We start from the raw sequence: 12,860 nt of genomic DNA on the forward strand, positions 1-12,860 counted from the left end.
ACCCAGATCTGTCAGAGGAATCACAACCTACAGCAGCTATAGCCTTATGAAATTTATTTCTTAAATAATAAGACTTGAAAGTCAAAATTACTCCTTGAACCATGGGCAGCAGAATGGATATTGTGTTAACAGGCATGAAGACAACATGAATCTCATTGTGTTAGGTTGGCCAAAAAATTTGTTTGGATTTTTCTATAGAATCTTGCAGAGTATGTCTCCATCAGACATCCATCTATTTTTTCTGAGCAATGGGTCTCAAGAGTGGGCTTAAACTATTCATTAAACCCTGCTGTAAACAGATGTGCTATCATCTAGACTTTGTTCTTCCACTTAGAGAGCACAGGCAGAGTAGATTAGCATAATTCTTAAGGGTCCAGAACTTCTGAATGGGAAATGAACGATGACTTCAATTTCAAGTCACCAGCAACAATAGCCCCAAGCGAGAGTATCAGTTGGACTTTTTGAAGTCAAGCATTGACTTCTCCTCTGTAACTACGAAAGTCCTAGGTGGAGTCTTCTTCCAAAAGAAGACATAGAAAAATTGGTAGCCACCTTGCTTAATCTCAGTTAGCTCTTCTGGATAACTCATTGAGGCTTCTGTATCAGCACTTGCTGCTTCACTTAGCACTTTTTTGAAATGACAGCCTTCCCGAAACCTCATGAACCAACTTCTCCTAGCTTCAAACTCTCCTTCTGCAGCCCCCTCACCTCTCTCAACTTTGTAGAACTGAAGAGAATTAGAGCCTTGCTCTGGATTAAGCTTTAGAAGCAAATGTTGTGGCTGACTGGACCTTCTATCAAGACCACTAAAACCTCCTCCATATAATAAGGTTGTTTTGCTTTCTTATTATTGGTGTGTTCACTGAAGTAGCATTTTAAATTTCCTTTAAGAACTTTTCCTTTGCACGCCCAACTTGGCTGATTGGCAAAACAGGACTTGTTTTCAGCTTATCCTGGCTTTGGACATGCCTTCCTCACTAAGTTTAATCTTATTTCTAGATTTTTATTTAAGATAAGAGACATGTGACCCTTCCCTTTGTTTGAACACTTAGAGGCCATTGTAGGGTTATTAACTGGCTTCATTTCAATACTGCTGTGTCTCAGGGAATAGAAAGGCCTGAGGAAAGGGAGAGAGATGGGGAGATGGCTGGTTGGTAGACCAGTCAGAACATATATAACAATTAGCAGTTAAGTTAGTTGTCTTATATGGGAGTGATTAATGGTGTTCCAAACAATTACTATAGAAACATCATGGATTACTGATCACAGTCACCATAACAAATCTCATAATATGAAAAAGTTTGAAATATTGTGATAATTGCATAAATGTTACACAGAAATAAGAAGTGAGCAAATGCTACTGGAAAAACGGTGCCAATAGACTTGTTTGATGCAGGGTTGCCACAACTTTGTGTATGTGTGTGTGCATGTTAAGTTGTGTCTGACTCTTTGTGACCCCATGGACTGTATAGCCTGCCAGGCTCCTCCGTCCATGGAATTTTCCAGGCAAGAATGCTGAAGTGGGTTGCCATTTCCTACTCCAGAGATTGAACCCACCTCTTTTGCATCTCCTGCATTGGCAGGCAGATTTTCTACCACCTGCAACTACCAAATCTTACACAAATTTCCATTTGCAAAAAACACAGTCTGCAAAGTGCAATAATATAAAGCACAATAAAATGAGGTCTGCCTGTGTAGCCATAGAAAACCCAGTTTAAGAGTCAATTCTGACTCTGTTTGATAGGCTTTGCTAGTGTCCCAACATCTCCTTCTCCTCTCCTTCCAGGTACAAAGAAGATGACATAGCTCTACTCTTTGAAGTTAGGTGTGTCCATGTGAGTAATTTGGACCAATGAAGCATAAGCACAAGAGTCCAAAATATTGAACTGCTGGAACTCAAGGCAGCAAACACAGGCAAACCTGGACCTCCTGGTGAGATACCAGCACCAGAATCAATAGCATTTTGTCAGCCTGTGATCCTGAGTGATGTCTCTGTGGAGCAGACCTATTCCTGACCCTACACCTCCATCTCTAGCTGGCAGGTAAGCAAGAAATCAACCTGTGCTATTTTAAGCCATTGACAGTTTGAGGTTGTTACTTTCCCCAGGATATCCCGACTGCCTCACTAGAGAAGAAAGTATCAGTGTTTCAGCATCTCAGCCTTTCCAGTTCAGGAGTTGGGTATCTGAAGTCTTGGCAAGCGTCCCAAGAATCAAAGCGCTCATCGAGGCACTTCCTACAATACTGGCCTTGCCTGTGTTACTGGGTTCATGCCTCAGTTTCCCCTCTGAGTAGTGACCTGACTCTTCAGTTGCCTGGCTCTCTTGAGCCCTCCATAACATCACGATCAATGTCTCAATAAGTGAGCTTAAGAACACTTGATATGAGACAGAGGCTGAGAAATAAGTAGGAGCGGACAGTCTTCATAAGTGAAGTACATCGGTAGCATAGTCAGACAACTGTGCAAAGCAGAAAGTAAAAATTTCCGAATTGAAACATTCTGATGGAAGAAATTATAACTCAGGATCTTGCCTAAAGGTTGATATGGTTTTTGATGCAGATAACTTTCCTGGATTGGGCAGAAGGAGTGATGAGTGTAGACTTTGATATGTTCTCAACCCTCAGGGTATGGATGGGGCTGCACTACTAGCTTCGATGATTCTGGTTGAAGGACAAGGGAAGAATAGCTCCATCAGCCAGTGTCACCAAGAACTGTGTGTGCCTACCAAACGTGTAGGAAGATTTGGACTCTTTCCATAAGAAGCCCTTATTTTTAAGGTAAGAGGAGTTAATATACATGAAACTCTCTGCAAGCATTATTAAACAACAAGTACTTTATTGTCAGCTTGCACTGATGTGCCTCTAGCTACCATAGGATTGCAGAGAAAAGAAAAATGAATCACCAGGGAGAGTCAAACAATTTTCACACAGAAGGTAAATTTTTATATGGAGCTTATAGGAAGGGTGGAAATCAGATAGAGCGAAGGAAAGAATGAGTCTAACAAGAGAAAGAGAGTGAGTGAAGGTCTTGAAGTAACAAGAGGGAGTTGTGTTAGCAGGAAGTCAGCCAAAGAGAGAATAGGGGTGTTGAGCAGTGAAAATAATTTGAGGTTGAGGGGTGAGGGGTTGTCTAGAAGGGAGCAAAACTTGGCAAGCAGCAAGCAGAGGAATTTACACTTGCTGGGGCAGAAACTGAAAATCCCTAGTACAATTCACCCAGAAGACATGCTGTGAAATAAACATCTGCTGAAAGTCCAGTCTCAACTTGGACACCAGCCTCATGAAAATGCTTAGCAATTTCGGAGGTCGCACTGCCTGAGGACTGACAGCAGACCTGGGTTTTCAGCATCTGAGCCCACAGTCCTTCCATTCTTGCCCAGCCCTCTCTAGCTTCTCTACGTCACCAGCTATGTGTCTGTGGGCACCTCCTGTCACCTATACTCTGACACCATCCCCTGGTCTGAGTGGAGTGACTGCATCCTGATACTGAGGCTTCAGCAGGTTGGAAGCATATTCTCACCTGTTAACTCTAGGCCCCTATTCTTGGACATCTAGAAAATTCACCTTTCCACCCTTGTTTGGAGCCCCAGGGCAGCCCAGGTCCTCATTTTGCTTCTTGCTTTCAGAGAGCAGGCAGAAGGGATCCATACTAAACTATAGGACCAGAGTTACACAGGGCCCTGAGGACTTTTCAAGTGAGAATCTGCCTCAATTTGTTGTGAAGTTCTTTGGTTTGTTGATTCAAGCCTATGATCTTTAAAACATACATATCTAAGCTATAGTTCATGAACGCTTTATGTGCTAGACATCATATAATTCAATTCAATTTAAGAGTTAAAGTGGAAGAATCAAGCAATTTCTTGGCTAATTCAGTTCAGTTCAGTCGCTCAGTTGTGTCCGACTCTTTGTGACCCCAGGCCTCCCTGTCCATCACCAACTCCCGGAGTTTACTCAAACCCATGTCCATTGAGTCAGTGATGCCATCCAGCCATCTCATCCTCTGTTGTCCCCTTCTCCTCCTGCCCCCAATCCCTCCCAGCATCAGGGTCTTTTCCAATGAGTCAACTCTTTGCATGAGGTGGCCAAAGTATTGGAGCTTCAGCTTCAGCATCAGTCCTTTCAATGAACACCCAGGACTGATCTCCTTTAGGATAAACTGGTTGGATCTCCTTGCAGTCCAAGGGACTCTCAAAAGTCTTCTCCAATACCACAGTTCAAAAGCATCAATTTTTCGGCACTCAGCTTTCTTCATAGTCCAACTCTCACATCCATACATGACCACTGGAAAAACCATAGTCTTGACCAGACGGACCTTTGTTGGCAAAGTAATGTCTCTGCTTTTTAATATGTTGTCTAGGTTGGTCATAACTTTCCTTCCAAGGAGTAAGCGTCTTTTAATTTCATGGTTGCAATCACCATCGGCAGTGATTTTGGAGCCCCCCAAAATAAAGTCTGACACTGTTTCCACTGTTTCCCCATCTATTTCCCATGAAGTGATGGGACCAGATGCCATGATCTTAGTTTTCTGAATGTTGAGCTTTAAGCCAACTTTTTCACTTTCCTCCTTCACTTTCATCAAAAGGCTTTTTAGTTCCTCTTCACTTTCTGCCATAAGGGTGGTGTCATCTGCATATCTGAGGTCATTGATATTTCTCCTGGCAATGTTGATTCCAGCTTGTGCTTCTTCCAGCCCAGCGTTTCTCATGATGTACTCTGCATATAAGTTAAATAAGCAGGGTGACAGTAAGTCTTGATGTACTCCTTTTCCTATTTGGAACCAGTCTGTTGTTCCATGTCCAGTTCTGTTGGCTAATTAATCTTTACCAGTTTGCAGACATATGAATATTTTTAGAAATATTCTGATATAAATTTTCCTGCAAATTCGTGAAGCAGAAACCCCAGACTGTGGCGGCAGATGGTGGACAAAGGGACAAAGGCTCAGAGAGCTGGGAACATTCGAGTAACTCTCCTAGGTGTGGCGGAGGCTGCGAGTACCTCCCAGACCCCTCTTCAGCAACGAAGGGCTTCTTCCCCGGCTGCTTGGAGCACTAGCAGCTGGCTGCCCCCAGTTGTCTGTTCTTTCTAGAATTGCTCAAAGTGGAACAGAGCTGTCTTTCTCAGGGCTGGGCCCCTTCCTTCCCAGGGGCAGTCTGCACACAGTGACCATGATAAGAGTATAAGTGTCTGGCCCCCTTGATCCAACTCAGGACAACTTAGAAGGGCCTGCCCCACATCAGGGCCATCAGAAGCATGAGGAATACATTAATGCGAGGGGCACCCACATCACTGAGATATCAGTACCAGCTGTCCTCTGCCGACCAGAGGACATGACAGGAGTTCCTGTTTTAAACTGCCCTCCCTGTTAGCAATGGGGATGCTAGCGTGGCTAGTGAATCAAAAGTCAGGGGGTCATATGTAACGATTAGAAGAGAGGAGGGTCTAATAATAATGAGCATGCAGGTCAGCAAGGCAACCAGGACAGAGAGCTGTGAGCTGGCCAGTAGAACACAGAGTTCCCAGGCTTCCCACACTGTACGAGCAGCCAGCTGAGGTTACAGACAAGGGAATCAAGGACGAACAATCAAGAGACTTAGCACAGTTGCCTCAATAGAAGTATGACTCCTTGCCCAGTATCTAGATCTGAGCCCACTGCCTGAAGGAGAGGCCAGGACCTATGAGAAGGACCCTAAAACACCATGGCAAACATTGACAATAATTATTCCCCCAGCCCTTCCCTAAAGGTAACTACCATCATGATTCAAGTAACCACACACTAGAGAAAGGGAATATCCAGATATTTAAGGACTGCTGGACAAAAAGTCTGTGGTGGTATTAATATTTAGGGGCCCAAAGTGGTGATACTGATACATTGGGGTCATCATGGCCCCTGTTAGAATGGGAGCATATGGAGGCCAGGTAATAAATGGAGCTCCAGCCAGGCTTGGCTCACAGTAGGTCTGCTGGGCCAATGGATCCACCCTGTGATCATTTCCTTGATTGCTGATTGTATCATTGGAAGGGACACACTTGCCAGTTGGAAGAATCCCCATATAGGTGCTCCTTGGGCTATGGAGTAGGAGCTATTGCAGTGGGGAAGGCCCCTGACCAAGACAGTGAATGAAAGATGATACGGTTTTCTATGGGCATGACAAAGAATAAAGCCACCCCTAAAACCTAAAGCATATGCAAGGTGGGGGTCTCTATCACACCCTCACTTAATTCTCCAGTGTCACTTCTACAAAAAACAGAGGTATCAGGTTGGATGATCCTCAAAACTCCACCAAGTCATAGCCCCAGTTGGAACCATTACACTAGAAGTGATATCTTTCTGGAGCATATTAACGCCTTGCTTAATGATCTTAGTTAGCTCTTCTGGGTGAAAACACAACTTCGGGTACATGGTAGAAGGGCATTGACCTAATAATGAATTAACTCATTTCTGTTTCTATCAACAAGGAGAATTAGAAGCAATTCAAATGGAACTGACAGCAATATACATTTATAGTCTTGCCTCAAGTGATGCATACTTCCCACCCACTCAGTAGAATCTTAAAAGACCAGGACCGTCTGAGCAGTCTATAGAACATATATGTTCACTATGTCCACAGTGTCTTGTTCATCCACTTGGATGAGCATCCACCTGAATAGCAAGGACATTGGAGACTTTGTGGGAAGAAAGATCAACCTACTGATAGGTAGAGACAGAGAACAAGGATGAGAATACTAGCTAAAGGAGGGGGAGGAGAGAGAGAAAAACTAGCTAGTGAGAGAGATCTCAAGAGGATGGAATGTAAAACCTTCTGTCAATGCCAAACAATCATGGGCATTCCAGGACATCCCACCCCCCCGGAGATACTATATCTAATACCTCTCAGAACCAAGAAGAAAGCACCACACGTGATAGGAGTCTTTGGGTTTGGGGGAGAAAGCACATTCCTGACTTGAGAATACACAAGTGACAGGAAGGCTGCAGCTGTGAGTGGGGCTCAGAAGGAAGGTCCAGGCAGCAAGTTCAGGGTGTGGTGCGAGCAGCCTGCCACTTAATCTAGTTGACCCAGAGCATCATACGCACAAAAAGGACGTTGTGCAGAATGTATGGCAGCCCCACAGGAGGATCATAATATACAGAACTCTAAGCTTTTGGAGCAAGGACATGCCTTTCATGGCAGAGAACTAAACACAGTTCAAAAGAGGACTCCTTGCATGCTGCTGGACCTGGTAGAGATGGATCATCTGATCATGGCACTAAGTGATCATGCAGCCAGAGCTCCCCGATATGGAGGGTTTACTAGGCCCACCAAATCACAAGGTTGGTCAGGCACACAAGCCATCAGTGGCAAGATAGAAATAGCACATCCAGGATCAGGCATGGGCAGGGCCAGAAGGTGAAAACTGCAGAAGCCCGTGGTGTCATCCACCACTGTTGTACTTGACCTTAGCTAACATCTCTGACCAGATGGGAGGCCGCTTATGACCACCTGATGAAGGCAGGAAAGAGCCAAACTTGGTTTATGGATGGCTTGGTGTGGGGTACAAGTTGAAAATGGACTCCTAATGAGCTGCAGTCACATGAGGTGGTGGCCTGCAGCAATGAGGGGAAATCCTACTAACGGGCAAAGCTTTAGGTGGTATATCTGATCATAAACTGTGTATGGAAAGAGAAGTCAGACAAGGTAAGAATTTTCTAGACTCCTGAGTAACAGCGAATGCCTTGGCTGGACAGGGACATAACACCAAGATGTTTGCAATATCAGAGACAAAAAAAAAAAAAAAAATCTGAGAAAGGAGCATGTTGATGGATCTATTAAGAGTGGGTGTAAAACACGAAAATCTTTTCATATTAATGCCTGTAAGAGAGTAAACACCATGGAATAAATAGACAACTAAACAACCAACTACTCATAATAACTGAGCCAACTGATATCAGCCAGCCTCTGTCATTAGCCACTCTAATCCTGGTGTGATGGGCTCATGAATAAAATAGCCACTGTGACAGAAATAGAGAGTATACTTGGGTTCCTACTCACCAAAGCCAACTTAGTTATTGCCACTGCCAAATGTCTAATCTGACACAAAAAGACAGGGATGAACCCATCCCTCAAGGAGACCAACCAGCCACTTGGTGGTAAATTGATCAAAGGGGATCCCTTTCAACCTGGATGTGGCAATTCTTGACTGAAATCAACATATACCCTATTTGCAAGACTTTGACCAGTTGACTACAGATGTTTAAACAACTGACATTCACTTAATATTTCACTTACTATCCACTTAAAATGCACTGAATGTTACCTCTGACTTTGGGACCCACTTTACAGAAAAGGAAGTATGGCAGTGGGCACACAACGAAAGGATACATTGGTTCTATTAAATATCATCACACACAGAATCTATAGACCTGATTAAGCAATGAAATGGTTTTTTGAGGGCACAGTGAAAGTGCTAGCTTAGAGATGAAACCTAAGAATCAAGTACCATCCTCCAGGATAAGACATATGTCTTTAATCAACAACCATCATATGTTGTTGTTGGGGACCAAGAAGTGGAAGGTGGAGTGGCCCTGCTCACCATCACTCCCAGTGGCCCACTTCAGAAATCTTAATTCTTCATCTCCACAACTTTAGGTTTCATGGGACTAGAAGTCATAGTTCCCAGAGAGAAGGAGGGACTCCCTGCTTTGGACCAGAGATGGTCTTCAATGTGGATGGGCCTGACCTACCCACCTGATAATCACGTAGGTTATCCAGTGACTCCCAGCAACGTTCAGTGATATCTGTTAATAGCCAATAATGTCAGGCAAGTCCATGAGGAATCCACATGTAACTGAATTTCCCTAGAGTAGAAAACTCTTGTGATTAATTTCTTGGGAGCTTTGAAGACAGCCCTAAAGGAGGATTAGAGATAGGCTTGCAGTCAGATATTCAGAAGTCAGAGTACACCTGGGTCCCTCTCCTTTCAGAGAGCCTCCCACGAGCACACTTGGGAAGAGAAGATCAGGGCTTCCTCACAGGTTCATGAATGGGTTATACAGGTGTGCAGGGAGGGGATCTTGCTCCCTGAGTCTGAGGGCAGCTGGGTGGGGTCTGCGGCAGCCAGAGAGAACCTCCAGTAAAAAGCAGCCTCTTCCAGATCTCCTCATTAGGTTTCCCTCATGAAGAACTCGACAAGCATCTGAATGGAAGAAGAGAGGGTATGGGAAGCCAGATGAGTCCTAGAAAGATCTTGTCTTGATGCTGCTGACTTATGCATGAATGGATCAATGTGTGAATTCTCTGGATTTTACTTAGATTTCCTTACATAATTCTCTATAGAACTGTATTGTTTCTCTTTTCCATGGCCAATTAAATTGGCCATCAGATCTTACTATAAGGAAAAATTCACCTGAAACAGCGTCACCTGGCTAAGCGATGAAACTTGAACAGAAGTGCTGAGTCAGTTTAGAGCTGGTCCTCACTCAGGCAGGCATTCTCCCTTGCTGGGGTGAAGGGCTATTGTGATATTGCCCAACAAATAAGAAAACATCTTCTTCTCTCTTATACTATTTGCCCTTGAGGTATAACTAACATACTTTTGAATCTTCCCAGGCATCTTTCTTCCCACCCACCCCCCTTGATGGTACCATATGCTTTCATCTTAGAAAGAAATGCTGGTTTTTTTTTTTTTTTTTCTTTCCCTTTGTTCACTGCAGGGCAGTGTCAGACAGTGCGTCTATCCAGGGAGTGAGGTTCAAGGAGACTGTAGGGGAGAGGCCTTGTTTCTGGCAGGAGGCCATGCTTGCTGAGCTTGTGGTCTACCTGGGTCCTCGTCATGGCCTTGGGCAGGCTACTTGACCTGGGCCTCAGAGGGATTCAGTCATTAATGTGGAGCGGCTGGTGGCTTAGGGTGAGCTATTCTGATACCCAAAGAGAAAAGAAGCCTTGTGACTACCCAGAACGGATGCTGTGACAGGCTCACACAGAACTCCTCAACTCAGAATAGGAAGTTTCTCACTTCTTTGTGTGAGTTTTCTCTGGTGTTTGAGTCAGAAGCAAATACAAAGTTACACTGGTTCCGCCAGTATTACCAGAATTGGCTCTGAGGACAAAACAGTGACTATTCCAGATTTTCATCTCAAAACCAGCACGCTGACTGTTTGTCTTCCCGCTGCTGGGTGGCAGGCTGAGCAGGGAGCAGGATGCTAAAGGGTCTTTTGTGTTTATCACCTCTTGTTTTTTATGATAACTTTATGTGGTCTTTCCCAGCTCCTGAACTCGTACAGATCAGGACAAGGTCTCTTTGCTTCTACTTTTCTCCTTTATAACAGCAAGCAGATTCTCCTGAGACCGGAAACATTTGTTTTCTCAGCCCACTAACTCCAACTACAGTACATTTCCTCCTTATCATCACTATTTAGTCTGTAATTATTCCAGTCTACTAACTCCCACAGAGGTTGGGGATAGCCGTGGCTAAATTGCATAAATCACTGATTTTGGGCCCTTCATTGTCATTAATAAACGCAGGACATGGGAGTCCCTAGAGGTCCAGCTCCTCAAATTTGATGAACATTTATGTTTACCATCCAGGGACAGAAACAGAAGCTATTGGCAAGGACTTTGCCATGAAGATCAGAAGTTTCATTTAATTTATCATGATTGCAGGTTCTGTTTATTCTCTTGTTGTCAAATGGCTAATGATAAGCTGATTTGACTAAGTTATGAGAACGACATCTAAAACAATGAAGAAGTGAAATTCTATTCAGGTACAAACCACCTCTTCCCAAAGTTATAGATTATCAGATCTCAAGTTACCCAGATGTTTGGCTTTACAGAGAACTGAAAGGAATCAACCTAAAACACAGTTGCTAAAAATAGCCCCTCCCACAATATTTTCATTTACCCTTACATATGAAAGCTGTTTCATTGGATGGCCAGTGAGCATCATCAATTGTTGGTGGCAGCAAAGGGGACAAGGCGACCTTTGGAGTTTTCCCTCAGTCTCAATTAGAAATCACACCGACCTGCAGAACTAAGCTCTGTATGATTGGATATGCATACGTAGAAGTTCTAAAAGAAATGCTCAATAGTCATCTTCATCATCAGCCAGTCAACACACAAATTGCATGAAAGCCCTGGATACATAGAACAAGGAAGTCAAGAGCTACACAACACCCTGGATGCTTTAGAAACATTTATCCTGCAGGAAGCTATGTATTTTTCTTGTGAGTCTTAAGTGAACTCATTGGCTAGAAATCTAGTTGTTTCGGATATGAGGACATTGTGGTACACAACGGCAGGGGCCTGGGCTGTTGCTTGGCTTTGCATTGGTGATCCACAGTGGGAAGAAGGTAGCCTAGGGGAGCTGCTGTGGGGCTGCATGGAAGTCATTTACATACGGTCTTTAGAAGTGTCCCTCTCTCACCAGCCCTTGGGGACAGGACAGATGGCAAACAGAGAAGGCTCAGGGAACCCCAACATCTGGCCGAGTGGTTCCATGCAAGGAAAGAAAGTTAAATCTCTTTGATTGGAGTAGGTTACACACTCCTTCAGGACCTGTATCCTCTCTGCTTCAGGAACAATGCTCTTAAAGTTTTAGAGAGATTTTTGAACCCATTCAAAACCCAAAAATAGCTATCTCAGTAGGAAGAACTTATTAACCAGAGATTTTTAAGTAAAGTAAGTCAGTACGAGAAGAGACTCTAGGAGGAAGAAATGGGATAAAGAGAAAAGAGAGAGAATAAATAAATAGTTCAAATAAGAGTTTGACTTTATTTCCCATCGTGTACTCTTCCTAAACCAAGATTTTTATACATTGCGTCTATCGATATGAACTGGTTAAAAAATAAAGGAGAAGAGATCCTTAAATAAATAGTAAAGCTAATAGAGACCCAGGGACAGATCCTTCTCTCAAATGCACAGCTTGCTGCTCCACATATAGTATCTTGAAAAATCTTACTGCCTTCAAAGATACAGCCGTTGGCACCGAGCACCATGCCTCCAAGTTTAGAATGTGGACCTCCATATTTATGTTCCCCAGATGGTGGAATTTATAAATGCACCATGGGGTGCTATTGAAATTAATAATTTAATTCATTTCCGTGATTGTGCCGTGATTGCTAGTCATTATGGCAGTAGCAGTTAGCAGAGTCTCTGAGTTCTGGGATGTAGCTGAAGGGTAATCTCAGTGAGAGTAATTCCTCTGTCATCCTATTTCAAATGCAGTCAGTCCCTCCTGAATGGGGAATAGCCAAAAGTTTCTGGAATGGAAATGAAGGCAGCATCAACCTAGTTAGATGAAAATGGCTTCAATTTATGCGATTTCAGAAGTTTGAAAGCAGTCCTCTAAGGACCAGTGAAATGATCTGTGATTGTTTAGCTTGGAGAAGGAACAGATATGAAGAGACCCCAAGCACTGTCTCCAAACACACAAATCTCTCACTCTCTGTCTGTGGACAATCTATATCCAAATGCTTGAGAATTAACTGCACTTTTACTTTCTATTCCCACTTGCCTGCTTAGCAAGGGAATATATTGGCAGCTGGACTACGTGACTTTTGGAGTCCCTTCCAGAGATTCTCAGAGATTCCCCGAGTCAACGGTGGGATGGAGGGAATGGAATAACAGCTCTGTATTTCCTCAAGGGAAGTCCTTACTTCTCTCAGCCTAATGATCTGGAAGCCTAAATGGGCAAGAGGGAAAATTATTGGGCATAGGCACACATAAATTTGGCCAATGTAAGCCCACTGGAATTTTGAACCCAGGAGGCTGTATGTAACTGCCTTGGATTTATAAAATACCTCTTTTTCTTTGAGAAACTTAAATCCATTTCCATATTCCCCTCATTATCCTCAAAGTTTTTGTTAATCACAGAAGTAAGGCCTGACC

At 43.6% G+C, this 12,860-nt stretch overlaps 1 long non-coding RNA gene across 19 annotated transcripts in view; it reads right to left on the minus strand.

Annotated features, from left to right (window-relative positions):
• Positions 1-12,860, minus strand: part of LOC110140446 (uncharacterized) — a 171,574-nt gene that overhangs the window by 40,855 nt on the left and 117,859 nt on the right. Inside the window, exon 15 of one of the 19 annotated variants that reach the window (XR_011490243.1) lies at positions 10,882-11,004. The exons of the other annotated variants lie outside the window; for them this stretch is intronic. This is a non-coding gene — a long non-coding RNA (uncharacterized lncRNA). The remainder of the gene's footprint in view (positions 1-10,881; positions 11,005-12,860) is intronic. 19 annotated transcript variants of the gene reach the window in all.

This window comes from Odocoileus virginianus, chromosome 11 (assembly GCF_023699985.2).
Source record: "Odocoileus virginianus isolate 20LAN1187 ecotype Illinois chromosome 11, Ovbor_1.2, whole genome shotgun sequence".
Classification (NCBI taxonomy): domain Eukaryota; kingdom Metazoa; phylum Chordata; class Mammalia; order Artiodactyla; family Cervidae; genus Odocoileus; species Odocoileus virginianus.